Source organism: Panthera pardus, unplaced genomic scaffold (assembly GCF_024362965.1).
Source record: "Panthera pardus isolate Hobbes unplaced genomic scaffold, ASM2436296v1 HiC_scaffold_6, whole genome shotgun sequence".
NCBI classification, from domain to species: domain Eukaryota; kingdom Metazoa; phylum Chordata; class Mammalia; order Carnivora; family Felidae; genus Panthera; species Panthera pardus.
The window spans coordinates 76,805,356-76,818,119 of NW_026526991.1; the positions used below are offsets into that span (position 1 = coordinate 76,805,356).

Sequence of the window (12,764 nt, forward strand, 5' to 3'; positions counted from 1 at the left end):
AATTCAACATCTATTTATGATAAAAACTATCAACAAAGTGGGTATAGATGGAACGTATCTCAATAGAATAAAGGCTGTATATGACAAGCCCAGAAGTAACATCATACTCAATGCAGAAAAGTTAAAAAAGTTTTTCTTTAGATCAGGTACAAGACACATATGCCCAATCTTGCCAGTTTTATTGAACATGGTATTGGAAGTCCTAGCCAGAGGAATTAGGCAGGAAAAAGAAATAAGACATCCAGATTGGAAAGGAAGAAGTAAAACTGTCACTATTTGGAAACATGATTTCATATACATAAAACCCTGACAGCTTCCCAAAAACTGTTAGAATAAACAAGTTAATACACAAAAATCTGTTATATTTTTATATAGCAACACCAAACTATCAGAAAAACTAAGAAAACAATCCCATTTACAATTGCATCAAAAAATAAAATAGTAGTAAGCTTAACCAAGGAAGTGAAAGACTTGTTCACTGAAAACTATAAAGCACTGATGAAAGAAACTGAAAAAGACACAAATAGATGGAAAGTTATTCTGTGTTTGTGGATTAAGCAAATTAATAGTTAAAATGTCCATTCTATCCCAAATAATCTATAGATTCAATGCAATTCCTATCAAAATTACAATGGTATTTCTCACAGAACAATCGGGGTGCCTGGGTGGCTCAGTTGTTAAATATCTGACTCTTGATTTCAGCTCAGGTCGTGTGCTCATGGTTTGTGAGTCTGAGTCCCTCATCTGGCTCTGTACCAATGGTGTGGAGCCTGCTTGGGATTCGCTCTCTGTCCCCTGCCTCAAAATAAATAAATGAACTTAAAAGAAAGAAAGAACAACCAATTCTAAAATTTGTATGGAACCAAAAGAGATCCTGAAGATGTCAAAGCCATCTTCAAAAAGAACAAAAATGGAGGCATCCCCTTCCCTGATTTCAAAGTATATTACAAAGCTCTAAGAATCGTAACAGGATGGTATTGGGATAGAAACAAAACACACGGATCAATTGAATGGCATGGAGAGCCCAAAAGTCAACTCATACATATACTGTCAATTAATTTATTACAATGGAACCAAGAATATACAATGAGGAAGGACAGCCTCTTCAATAAATGGTCTTGGGAAAACTAGACAGCCACTTGCAAAAGAATGAAATCGAACCACTTTCTTATACCATATGCTAAAATGAACTCAAAATGGATTAAAGACCTGAAACTATAAAACTCCTGAAAGAAAACATAGGTGGTAATAAGCTCCTTGACATAGGTCTTAGCAACATTTTGGCTTTTTTGGGTTGTATCCAGTTTTGTTTTTTGGATCTGACACCAAAGGCAATGGCAACAAAAGCTAAAATAAACAAATAGGACTACATCAAATTAAAGGCTTCTGCACAGTGAAGGAAACCATCAACAAAAATTTAAAAAGCAACCTACTTAAATGGCATACTAATTGTTATTTAAAAAAATGAAATCTTGCCATTTGTGACAACATGGATGGACCTTGAGGGTATTACACTAAATGAAATGAGTCAGACAAAGACAGATACCATATGACTTTACTTATCTGTGGAATCTAATAAACAAAATACTTGAACAAACAAAATTCAAAGATACAGAGAACAGGGTGGGATAAAAGGGTAAAGAGATTCAAGAGGTACAAACTTCAGCTCTAAAAGAAGTCATGGGAATGCAATGGTACAGCACAGTGACTACAGGCAATAATGTATTGCAAACTTGAAGATAAGAAAGTAAATCTCAAAAGTTCTCATCACAAGAAAAAAGCTGTAACTTTGGTGAGGTATGGTAACTAGACTGACTGTGGTGATCATTTTGTAATGTATACAAATGTTCAGTCCTCATGTTGTACACCTGAAACTAATATATTGTTATATATCAATTATACTTCAATTAAATTAAATTAAATCAGTACAACATTTATTTTGTTTGTTTATTGTCTGTGTCTCCTGCTTAGACTGTAAGCTGTGAGAAGGCACTGACATTTGTTCAGATGTATCCCAGGAACATCACCTGCCACACAATAGATGCTCAATAAATAGTTTTGAACAAATGAGCTCTCGAGACCTGAGGCAAGTTTCTCTTCATTTGCCTACATTCTTAGTTTCTAATTCAAGAGAGATATTTTCTAAATTCCAACAATAAGTAGATACATAGCTGTTTTAGAGCCCATGCAAAATTCGAAACATTTCCATTCTTATCTCAACTTTTAAACATTGAAGCTCATTTCTACACAAATTCTAAATACCGGGGCGCCTGAGTGGCCCAGTCGGTTAAGCATCAGACTTCAGCGCAGGTCACCATCTCATGCTTCATGAGAGCCTGCTTTGGATCCTATGTCTCCCTCTCTCTGCACCGCCCCCCTCAAAAATAAAGATAAAAATTTAAATGAAATAAAATTAACATTCTAAAAAAAAACCAACCAACAAATAAACAAAAACAACCAAATTCTAAATACCTAGGAAAAACTTTTACACAAGTAATCTTTCCACAACCCAGCAACAGACTTCTAAACATCTGGAATTGTGGAACTATCCAGATGTCTTGATAAAAACAGCAGCAGCTAAAAATCCCAGTAATCGACTCAAATGTTTCCATCCATCATAATCTGTAATTTTATTTTCATTTACTCGAGTCGCTAAAATGCACCGTAGGCTGCCAATGTTTCAGACTTATGATGATGCTACCTAAAATTATAGAATTTTGTAATTGCCAGAAAAAGCAGATTGCTTGAGGTCTTTAAAGTTCAAAAGCAGTATGAATTCAAACTAAGTCTTGAAGGTAGTAACTGCAGATATTTGATATTTTTCAAGGCCCCATAGCTGGATGTGCACAGATAAAATGTGTAATATGTGTAAAAAGGCAATTGTGATGACTGTATTTTTCTTAAGCAAATGCAACATTGCATGTATGCAATGAGATCAGAGAAATGTATAGCCTCTAAAAACACAAACATAATTTGTTTTCAAAATAGAAATACTTTATGTTTCTGAAACATGCTCCATAATTATTTACTGATTTTTTTCTCCTATGTATAAGGAAAGAAAAGGATAACTTTTTTTTGAATGTTTATTTATTTTTGAAACAGAGAGAGAGAGACAGAATGCAAGCAGGAGTGGGGCAGAGAGAGAGGGAGATACAGAATCCAAAGTAGGCTCCAGGGTCTGAGCTGTCAGCACAGAGCCTGACATGGGACTCAAACTCACGAACCGTGAGATCATAACCTGAGACAAAGTGGGACACTTAACTGACTGAGCCACCCAGGCACCCCAAAAGGATAACATTTCTAAAGAATGCTTTGTGGTCCCTTAAAAGTTAGAATTCTGTTAGATTAACTGAAACAAAACCACATAAGCTTGTCGAAATTCCAGTACTGAGTAGATCACAGCTGAGGCCCATGCCTATAGTGCCTGTTATGGAGCTGACTACATTTTATCACCCCAGTTTAAATGTTGGCCTAGGAATCTGTTTCCCTTTTCAGTGTGACCATTTGTTAGGTCCCATGAATCCCTGCACAGCAGTGCGAAAGTACACATTCCATGATGACTTCCGGATTGGAGCTGGCGCAGTTCTGCAGAGCCTTGGCATGGTATTATCTTGGAGACTAAACTTCCTCCAGCAACTTTCTGCATCAGGAAGGGAGCTGGAGGTAGCTCTTCCACCCCTAAAACCATGGTCTGATGTTCACTTTTTGATTATATTCAAATAAGAATATTGGTCAAGATTGTAGCAAGCTCTGGCTATTTAAAGCACAAAGATTATTCTGTGTCTGCAGCCATGACTAGAGCGGAAGGTGGGAGTAAAGAGAAACCACAATCAATTACATGTGGGTTTTTTTTTTTTTTTTTTTTTTTTTTTTGCCTACTTGGAGAGGGTGGTTCTAGCTGACACCATCCAGAGTTGGAAGAGGTCCCCAGCCTGCTGTGCTTCATCTGATAAACTGTTTTCAATTTACAATAACACCCATTTCTTAGCTCCTTCTTTCTACTGCAAAGGGTAAGCAGATGGATTAAAGTGGGCCCTAGATTCATCTAAACACCCTGCATTACTGTTGTGCCAAAACTTTGGCATACTGATTATTGTAAATAAAAATTACTTAACAGACAGCCTGTGCAAAGACACTCAGAGACTACTCTGTCCTCCTGAAAGCAGAAAAAAATATCTGCTATGTCGAAAGTACCAGGCTATGTCCCTGTACCAGGAGTTAGAGGTGTCTTTATTACCAGAGATAGGGAATTTAGAGCCCAGAAGGCTGCATAAATAACCCCTTTTATTTCTTTTTTTTTGTATTAAAATAGTTTTTTTAATGTTTATTTATTTTCGAGAAAGAGACAGAACATGTGTGAGGGAGGGGCAGAAAGAGGGAGACACAGAATTCAAAGCAGACTCCAGGCTCTAAGCTGTTAGCACAGAACCCGATGTGGGGCTCAAACTCCCAAACCATGAGATCATGACCTGAGCTAAAATTGGATACTCAACTGACTGAGTCACCCAGGTGCCCCACAACCCCTTTTATTTCTTACTAATCTACTACATCAGCCCAAATTCTTGGGAGCTTCAATTAGTAAGGAATTCTAAAGTTTTCTTTGTTCAGTCAATTCCTCACAGCTCTATAGTTTCTTTGTCTAAATAGTATAAAAACTGCCTGCTTTGGTCATTTCTTTAAGTCTCAATTTTATTATTGGGCCTCTGTACACATGTGTAAAAGTTGGGCCTTTTCTCCTGATAATCCATCTTATATAAATGTAATTCTTAGTCCAGCTAGACGAATCCTGGACAGAAGAAAATTTCTTCCTCCCCTTCAGTACTCCACGTGATAGGATTATCAAGGTAGTGGATCAGAGGACCAGATCCTTTATCTCTCTCCTCCCTCGAGCTTCCTAAGGCCCTTAACACTCCTTGTCTGCCTGCCTAGCCTGTCTCTGCCCTGACCACTACTTAGCTTTTGATTTACTGCCCAGCACTTTTTCATACTGGCTTACTTTCTCTGCACCTTCATGTGCTTCAGTGCCCAATCCCTCCATGCCTTTCAGGGATTCCCAATAAACTGTCTGGGATAAATTCTTGCCAAATAATGACTCTCTTGCAAATTCGTACAATAATTTGCTTATAACTATATGGCCAACTACAAACATGAATCTCTATTCAATAAAGGTAACAACAGCATTAGTAATGATAAAATGATGTCTGACATTTGATGTGGAGAATTTACGGCAGATAATTTTAATCCCCAACGATTTAATCATTATCTTTCACCTTTACCATGATTGTAAATATATGTCCTAGACTCCATAAACCTTTTCAAATTTTCCTCCATTTCCCATTAATCACAATTGCTGTTTTGACAATGAATCATTTTCTGAAGAGCATGTTTGTGTTTATGACCCCTTAAAGAAATTCGGTTTTTAATTTTAACAGGTCTCATCTTTATGCCTCCAAAATACAAGCTGTTCTGTAAGCAATGAAAATATCTAATAAGCAACTGCAAAGAGAATAACAAAACCTATCAAGTTACCACTTTATTTCATTCTTTGTTTTATCTGTCTCTATGTTAATGTACTGAGTGAAAACTCCCTAATTAAAAGGGCCCAGGAAGCTGCTAATTACTGGTGACAGGCAGACAAATAAACTGTAATCCTTACCCTCATGTAATTCAAGATGTAAAAGAGAAAAGAGAGGGGCACCTGGGTGGCTCAGTTGGTTAAGCATCCAACTCTTGATTTCAGCTCAGGTCATGATCTCACAGTTTGTGAGATCGAACCCCTCGTTGGACTCCATGCTTCAGCACATAGCCTGCTTGAGATTCTCTCTCTCCCTTTCTCTCTGTCCCTCCCCCCTGCTCATGCGCTCTCTCTCTCTCTCTCTCTCAAAATAAATAAATAAACTAAACTGAAATAATAAAATAAAATAGAGATATGCACAATTCCATAGGTGTCTGGAATGCTCACCTTCCCCTGCTTCCCCAGGGCCCTTGCTAAGGTCAACAAGAAGCGACTGCACCAGTCTGTGCACCAGCTAAGAGCCTGCACGATGGCCATGGCAGGGACCAAAGAGGAGAGGAGAGCCTATGAGACATACTGAGGAAAGCATCGGTAGGGGCTGGCCGAAGAAGGGAAGAAAAGAGAGGAGTAAAAGCTTGCTTAGGCTCCTGGCTAATGTGACAAGGAAACACTGCCTTTCCTTTTAAGTAAGAATGCAATAATACAGTTGTGTGTGTTAAGTTTCAGGAGCCTGTCAGAGTGTCCAGAATGAATAGCATGCCCTGGTATTCATTAGGTTCAGCCATCCCTAAACACTCCATCTGCCTCATTTTTCAAACTCATTGTTAACATTTTCAAATGTATTCCCTTTGATACCTTTTAAAAAATACCATTTCATTGCCTTTTAAGGTGGGGGGGCGGGGAGTCTATTTGCCTAAGGCAGAGCCAACTGTACAGAAGCTATGCCCCATTTTTTGTTGTCGTCTTTGGTCTCAGTAATTATGGGTTAAACCACTTATCCTTCTTTCTATAAGAAGGACTAATTTCTTTAATTTTATTAATAGCAGTAACAAATATCAGTCAAGTGATTAGGCTAGAGGGAGAAGAAAAAGCACTTATTGAGAGCCTGGAGAATGCTTTTGGGTATTTGCCAGTTCCTTCAGGACTCCACAGGGTTCAAGCAGTCCACTAAAGAGCCCAGGCAAAAAAACCACAGCAATCTTCATAGCACATACCACACGTCCTAGGGCAACTTTTCCCGCAATGTGTTCTGGGAAACTCCACTCTGGCAACGGGAACTCTCATCCCCCTCCCCCACCACCCCAATCCACTCCATCCCCCACTACCACCATCACAAATGGACAACGACTCTGTGTGAAATATTTGTGACCTGCCAAATTTTACAGCTTTACCTTGTATCCTCATGATGCCAGTGGGCATATTATGGGCTACAAAAAGCCCTACAGTAAAACAAAACAAAACAAAACAAAACAAAACAAAAAAACAACAAAACAAAACCAAACCCGTTTGACTTTGAACCCAGTATATGTCCAGGAAAACTCGTCATTATAGATGACAGGTCAACATCCCATGGAGCTAACGTGTCTTGGAACACGTTTTGGGAAAAGTTGTCCTAGGGACTCCTTCGTTCTGACAGCTATAGCCCTGGTGATTCCCCCCCACTTTCCCATCTCCATTACTGGCATCTCTTCCTGACGTTGCCATCATTTTGGCTGCCTTCGTGACCCTGACTCAAACTGAGCTGAAACTCCAACCTGTCCTTGGCTCTGGGAGGTGATGCTGCTGCTCCCAGCTCTGAAGGTACACTCTCCCACAATGTGCTGACCACAAAAGCAGCACTAGGGACAAGGCTCTGATTGCTTGAGTCCTGCACGTGGAGTCTCAAACTGGAGTAGCTCCTGGATGAGCCCAGGTGAGATCACAACTCTGGAATTCTGCCAGTCCATTTTCTCTGCACCCCCCATCCGCCCCTCCCCTGCAAAATCCCACATTTCAGCAGACTTGAAAGCATACAACTTAGCAAACACAGAAAACTCTGCAAAAGGACTTTTCCTCCCCTTTAAAGTGGTTATAAAATAGGATTAAAGTATTACAATAATTAACCATGCAGAGAACAGCCATGTGTAGAATACTGTGGGCATTGTACAGTATTGTACAGTGATACATTGAAAAAAGTATCCTAAGACCCCTGAATGTAAAAGCACATTACTGGCCTTTAATTCTGCTGAGTCACAAACAGATCCAACTAATCATTTGCTCTGTGACCTCCCCAGGGTCACACCCCAAGATCAGGCAAATCTTGATCAGTACATTTGACAGGAAGCTTGACTTCTTCCTCAAGACTTATAACCCATACACCAACAGGAAATTAGAAAAGGTTATGCTCCCTGGAAAGAAACTAGTTTTCAAATTGGCCTTTTCTCAACTGATTTGTTCTCTAAACACCAAGAGGCATTTGTATAAATGCAGTGCAAGGCATAGCTTCAGACAGGGATATATTGATGCTACAAGATATACTCTTCAGGAACATACATTTTGTCACAAAAATATTAACAATCATAACTTGGAATTTCGTAATGCTTTAAAACTTACACAGTATATAACAAATTTGCTTGTAAATACTACTGTTCTTTCTGTTAGCAATAGTAGTAGTAATAAAACTTAACAACGTGGTTTATTCTGAGCCAAGTATGCAGTATGTGAAGCACTTTATATGCATTATTTCATTTGCTCCTGTCAAGAATCCTGTGAGATAACGGCAGGCAGGCAGGCAGGCACTGTTGTGTTCATTATGAAGGTGGTAAATGGGGGTGGTGATACATGGCGGTGGTGGTAAGTGACTAGGCTGATGTCAGAGGTCATATCTACATGGAATTTCTCAGTATCCTCTGGACAGGCACTCCGGCTCATAATTCTTTGGCTTCACTCAGCACATAATCAAGTGATTACATCTGTTATATTATGGCTATGTGCCTTGATCCTGTGCCTCTATTTCAGCCAATACTGCAGCCAGTAGCTTCAAAGTACCCAAGGTATTAAAAAATCCTACTTAAGAAATACTAGGTAAGGGGTGCCTGGGTGGCTCAGTCAGTTAAGTGTCTGACTCTTGATTTCAGCTCAAGTCATGATCTCACAGTTCATGACATCAAGCCCAGCGTCAGGCTCCATGCTGTCAGCGTGGAACCTGCTTGGGATTCTCTCTTTCCCTCACTCTGTGTTCCTCCCTCCTTTCCTCCCTCTCTCTCTCAAATAAAAAAATAAACATTTAAAAAAAAGGAAATATGAGGTAAGAATTTTGATTTGGGGTAACTAAATAGATCAAGACACAGTTCCAGTCTTCTCTGCCTCTTCCCTGTTTGACCTCCTCACTTGCCCTTCACTTCTTGACATTTTTCATCTCCTTCCTCTGCTGACGTCAATAAAGCCTCTCCATCATATACTCTTAACCATTCTCTTTGGAGACCAGTGGGCCTATCTCTCAGGTTCCCTCCATGACAGTCCAGTGCTACGGTTCAGGGCTGCACTGTGGCTCCTGCTATACCTGACCCAGACTCTACAAGGAGAGGCCAGGAAAGACCTCATAAGGCACTTTCACATAGGTCCTACCACATTTCACTTTCATCATCAACAGAAGTATGTAGGACAGAGGTCTGCATGTTATAGTAAGGTTGGTAAATGATGATAAAGCCAAGAGTCACATCAGTGGTTTGGATTCCAAGGGCAGTGCTCTTTCCACTACAACTGGGGTCAGGCCCATTTACATTTTGCACTGCAAATGGGCTCATGATCCGGAACACTATTTCCAGTATTTGCTCTGTTTTGCCAAACACTCCACTCACCACATATAAGCGCTGTAGTGATCTTAAATCCAAATGAATTGAAATATTGTTCTGAGAAACCAAACATACTCTTTAATCACTAAACACCCTAGTTATTGCAAAAACCAAGTTTAAGAAATATTTTTTAGAAATAAAGTCTTAGAATCTGCTCTAAGGAATTAAGATAATAAATGTCCTCAGAGCAACTCAGATCTCTATTTACTTCAAGAATTCTGCCAAACCCAGCAATTATAGCCTGCCACAGACTTCAAAGAACTGAAGTGCATTTCTTCTCCATAGCTGGCATGCGTGCAACTTTTCCCCCTACTGGAAGACTGGTTATACAGGTTGGTTGAAGATGAGAGAAAACATGTTAAAAGTTGCATGTATGTGCTAATTCAATAAGCATGTACTTAGTACCTTGCAAGAGAGGGCATCAAAACAGGAACAGTAAGTGCCAGTGTAGTGATCAGTGTTTAGGATCACTAAGATCCTCATCTTGCTCTTAAGTTCAAAGGAAGTTTAAAATGCCCCTCAATCAGGAGACTGCAAGCTACAGCCCATGAGTCTCTCAGTGGGAAGGTTAAAAGATACCTGATTCAAGGTTTGCAATTTATAGCTCACAGGGCATATCTGGCCCACCATTTATTTGTGTCAATGAAGTTTCATTGGAATACAGCCACACTCATTCTTTTATATATTGTGCATGATGCTTTTCACTAAATTGGCAGAACTGAGTAGCTATGGCAGAAATCCTATGTCCCACAAAGCCCAAAATGTATTTGTGATGTGGCCCTCTGCAGGAAAGGTTTGCAGACCTTGACCTAAATAATCAAGTCAACAAACCATGGATTAATGGTGAAGTGCTATATAAACACTATTACTACTATAGCACTATGTTAATATTATAATTTTCCAGAACCAGTCTTGGCTCTGTCCCCAGCTAGCAATGTGACCTTGGACAAGTAAAAACCGCTAGGTTTCAGGAAAGTCATTAACAGCATCACGGCACAGTTGATCTTACATAGTATCTACTACATCTGGGCTTACAGATGACTCAGGAGTAAACTAACAGTGTTACAGAGTATGATCTTTACTTTCTTATCGATCTTAATCCCAGATGCCTGGTATGCTATTAATTCAGTTACCTAATTCTTTTTAGTAAAAATTATCTTCCCCTGCTATCTCATGCATATGAACCAATAAGCCAATAGGTCATGCTCTTGGTCAATAATTCTCAACCACAAATCACTGTGGAACTTTAAAAACAACAACAACAACAAAACACCTGCAATACCTGCGCAGAATTCTGGGTCAATGAAATCATAATCTCTAGGGACCTAGATTATCCAGGGACCTGGAGTACCTGGGACCCAGGTATCCGTGTTTTAAAGTGATTCCAATGTGCAGTCAAGGTTGTGTCATAACAGGCATGGATCAAATTAGTATTTGCAGTGGAAGCTGTATGAAATGAATCTTTAAATGTTAAACTGTTAAGCTGAAGTTCTACCAAAATTATATCATAAAACAGGAGTACCATAAAGACCTAGTGAAATTTTAATAGAAACAATTTAGGCTCACAACATCGATTAGCTCCTATCTAAGTCACAGCCAAAATTTATATCTCAAGAATGAGGCCCTCTTCACCATGTGGTAGATAAAGTAAGATGATCTGATTTTAGAATCCACTGCTGAAAAACAAAACAAAACAAAAACAAAAACAATGTTGTGTATGAAAAGCTATCAATTAGAAGCCTTGAGAATTCAAAAGAGGGAGATTATTCCTGGCCAAGTAAGGAAAGTTCAGCTATGAAAGGAAGCTTCTAAAACAATAAAATTTAAAAATTTTATTGACTTCATAAACTCTGAAAGAAATAAAAACAGATGTAAGAAAAGAACTTGAAGGGCAAAATAAAGTTGTTTTTTTCTAAGAGCTATAGCCAACTCATTTATTCAAGATGTCTGGTTTATAAATTAACCAGAATCTTGGCTTTTCCTCTTCCTTCAACCCAATGCCAAACTATTTTCCATTTATTCACAATAAATTTATCTGCAGATCCAGAGAGAAGAAAATCAAACTGGCCAAAGTTTTGTAAGGTTTGACAAAGATGTTGCTAAGACCGAACAGACCTGTTAATTATCTTAATCACAAGCAACAAGAACTGACTACTGCGCCTCTTGACACATACACAAAATAGATCCTTTTCATAACCAAATCCTTCCTGACTTTGCTGATTTTCATTAATTTTGCACCTGCTTTTCTGAACTTGATTTCTCTGAACCTGATTCCCAGCAGCTAAAACATTCCAGCCTGACACTCTCTACTAACCAGTGTCTGCAAGCATCTGTCTGCCTACTTCACACTAAATCACATAAAATTACTGGCAGATTTCTTCCCAGCCCACTGTCTTCTTACACTTTGTTTTGCAGTTACCGACACTGTTCATTCACTTTGCAAACCTGGGTTTAGCTTCCTGGCAGTCATGGATAAAATGAACTCTACCAAGTAGGAAAAGTTCCTCAGGGCCAGCCAGTCCTTCACCCTGAAAGCCACTTATTTAAACATAACCAATACAATCTCTATAGCCCAGCATCAGCCAAACCTACTGTGGGAAGCAAGGCTAATGTTTATCTGGAAGTGCATTTTTTTTTTCCTCAGAGAAAACAGGGTGGCTTAGTAAAAGGGCAAGGTTTTGACATTATTATTTACTTTGTGACCATGAGAAAGTTGCTTACCTTTATAATGACATTTTTTTCTCCTTTAGTGTCATTGCTTAGGTTCAGGTCACAGGTAGATAGATGTGGACCTCAGTACTTCTATTTGAAGAGTGGCAATTTTTTAAAAAACCTGACAAGGTCAGTGACCTTGGAGACAGTCTCTTATCAGTCCCAACCCACCTTTTCATTTCGATACCCTTTCTTTTAAGACAAACATTAATATAAAGCCCATTTTACTGAAAATTTAATATTTAACAGCTTACCAAGTTAGATATTTGCTTTCCTTACTCCCTGCTGTGTAATCAGACCAGCAGGCCTTGCGGCCTCGTATTTTTCCCTGGCTGGGTTCTAGACCAGGAGTACAATAGCATTGTGTGTTCAGCTTCTAACAGTGTAGGGGATTGTTTCAGTCACGCAAAACTTAAAAAGCAAATATTCCATCTAGCTTTTCTATTATTTCCTTTTTTTTTTTTTTTTGGCTCGCAGAGGAAGTTAGGAAGAAAAATAAGCCAATTCATCAAATATAACCACTTTTCTAATTCTGAATTTTAAAACTGCATTATATAATTCATGTTTAGTTATGTCTAATAGGACTGCTCCCACAAAGAAAAAGTTTCTTTTATTCATTCCATGATGAAACCAGTCTCATTACTGCTCTTGCTTAATATCCTTTAATGGGACTACAAGACCTGTAGCAAAAATTCTGATTTGCA

The 12,764-nt window shown here is 38.8% G+C and overlaps 1 protein-coding gene across 11 annotated transcripts in view; it reads right to left on the reverse strand.

Moving 5' to 3' along the window:
* FGD4 (FYVE, RhoGEF and PH domain containing 4) overlaps positions 1–12,764 on the reverse strand; it is a 245,328-nt gene that overhangs the window by 109,960 nt on the left and 122,604 nt on the right. The window lies entirely within an intron of this gene.